Source organism: Etheostoma spectabile, chromosome 15 (assembly GCF_008692095.1).
Source record: "Etheostoma spectabile isolate EspeVRDwgs_2016 chromosome 15, UIUC_Espe_1.0, whole genome shotgun sequence".
Lineage (NCBI taxonomy): Eukaryota > Metazoa > Chordata > Actinopteri > Perciformes > Percidae > Etheostoma > Etheostoma spectabile.
The window spans coordinates 17,423,905-17,426,479 of NC_045747.1; positions in this window are offsets into that span (position 1 = coordinate 17,423,905).

A 2,575-nucleotide genomic window follows, 5' to 3' on the forward strand; every position below is an offset into this window, starting at 1 on the left:
TCCATACCCGTCACACTAACATGCTGGTGTTATTGTCCGTTAGCCTAATAAGCCGCGCGGATTTGCAATTGGAGACCGCACTAGGAAAGTTCCCCACACTGCAATCGTGGAGACCTGGTGAAGGGTACTTATGATGTGTTGGTTTGTTTGGGGTGTGTGTGTGTAGTGTGCGTCGGGCTACTTTTCACATTCCAATCCCACGGAAAGATATCAGTATTTCCTCTTTTTCCGTCACTTTAGCCTGGGTCTAATGTGGCCCCACTGTACGTGATGTGCTTCATGTGTTTCGCTTTGTGCTTGTTTAACATTCTGCATTACTCTTACTCGGCGTTGTATAAGCTCTCCGTGCAGCTGACTCAGTTGACAGTTGGAGACTTCCTTCTCTAAAGGAGGAACTGTAATCCTGTGGGGACTTTCGGGTTTTTTTTTCAACAACTGTCCTCTGGCTGTATTTGTTCACCTTTGGTAATGAAATAACCAGAGATCAGGGTTGCGTGAACCAACACCCACATTCAGATTTAAACAATGTGAACAGAATGATTGAATAAAAACTAATCTGCCTTCTGGTTCTCCCATCGGCTCTGATCCTGGCAGGACAGTTTTGTGCCCACATTGGTGGTTTGTGTTTTTGTAGATGAGAATACATTTTTAGTTGGGGACTCACCTAGTACTCCCTTCAGGACGCATGTGTCTTATCCTCACAGCACACCCCTGTGAGACATGAAGAAACACAGGGGATCACATTTCTGATACACACCCATAACGTCCCGACTGACATCCTGAACAGTACATGCAATCCCGTCATTTGCTTTCTCTTCATTCTACCTCAAGTACCGGCTATTGAATAACAATGGATTTCTATACATTTGTGCTATGTCTATAATGAAAAGATCTCGCCATGTTGTGGACCTTGCAAGGGACAAGCACCCCACCACTTTCCTTCTGGAGTTTCACCACGTGGTTTCATCTGACACCCGACACGCCTCGCTGCCAGAAACCGTGACACAGCTCTGCGACGACAAAATTGAAACATTTCATGAAAAATGGGTTTTTATGATAACTTTAGGGGACCGGAGATAAACTAACCCCACATGAGAGTTAGGCAAGTTATCTGTCCAAGCACCTTTCAATCGGCCACATTCATGTGGTTATGTCATCACAGCGATGAGAAATATACAGGAAGGAGCGAATAGACGACGTGCCAATTAAAAGTAAATGAAAATAAATAGCTCAAATTGAATAGACAGAACACTAATAAAAGTGTAAGTTGCCAGCCGCTACAGTCCAAAATGAAAGTAATATCAGTATCCAAATTATTCAATAAGGCAGAACCACAAAGTGTTCTCCCTCAATTTAAAGGGACCTAGGCTGTTTTTTGTGTTGCATTAATTTACCTTAACGCTAAACATTTCTGGAGCTTGGAATTGTTAATATGACTTTTTTCTTGGTTGACTGTGGTGGTCCTCGCCCCCCCCTAGGCCTGTGACGAAAAACATCCTTCACATTGGCCGTCGATCCTGGCCTCAGCGTCAGGAAGTATAGCGTGACGATCAGCCGCTCGCAATGTAACAAATTGCTTCACACCCATGCACACATCCAGAGTCCCCATATCAGGAACCCTCACAAGGTAGCTGAAGAGCTTTTCACTCTCGTCATCGTGGCGGAGCCGGCAAAATGAAGCACATAGCCGAACCATTGTCGTAGGATAGAGCAGAAAGAGAAACAGACTGCCCGAGCGAGGAGTCAGACACCGATACACCGAGTCGGCAAATATTCTATTCCAGAATGTATAGGGGGAACTCTATAGAAACCTGCAAGCAGAAAGTAAAAAAACGTGAATTGAATGGCCAGAACAGCAATAGCGCCCCTTTAAACCCTTTTACGCTACATGGTTTTTTGACAAACAAGCATTTCCCTTGTTTACACGAAACGAGCATGCGGTCTGCCTTGAAAACTGAGTCCTTTCAAAAACTCCAGTCCGAGTGGAGATCTTTGAACCAGAAAATAGAAGCCTTTTCTCGGATGGCTGCGTATGCGCACGCCTCCAACTGAACTTTGACGACGTATTTGGATTGTGCTCCTGTCTGAGAGTTTGTAGCGGTAGCGGTGCCCAAGAGAACATCTCATCATCCCATCGCAGACGATACCGTTACTCTCGCATGTGTTAGGAGATAACATAGACACTCAAGGCTAATTATTGACTAGTAAAATGCTAGTTTAACGTACGTAATTAACCTAAACGCTAATGTAAGTCAAGCTATCTGCGACTTCTCCTGCAATAGGTTGTTGTTAACATCAAGTTATTACACAATCGTTAGCGATTTTACAAAACGTCCTGCTCTAACGTGAACTACCAGTAGCAGGAGCCTATTTAATACATTGTTGTTGTTTTCTTAGAAATGTACATGCACAAATAGAGTCTTGAAATTCTTCAGAATGTAAAGTTATTCATGATCCCCCCCAAAAGTGTCGACAAAATGAATGGCGTCACATGGAATGCTAACGCAGGTATGGCTTTCGTAGCATTAAAACGCGCCCATGGGAGTCTGTGCTTATGAGGAGATGGCTTCCACGC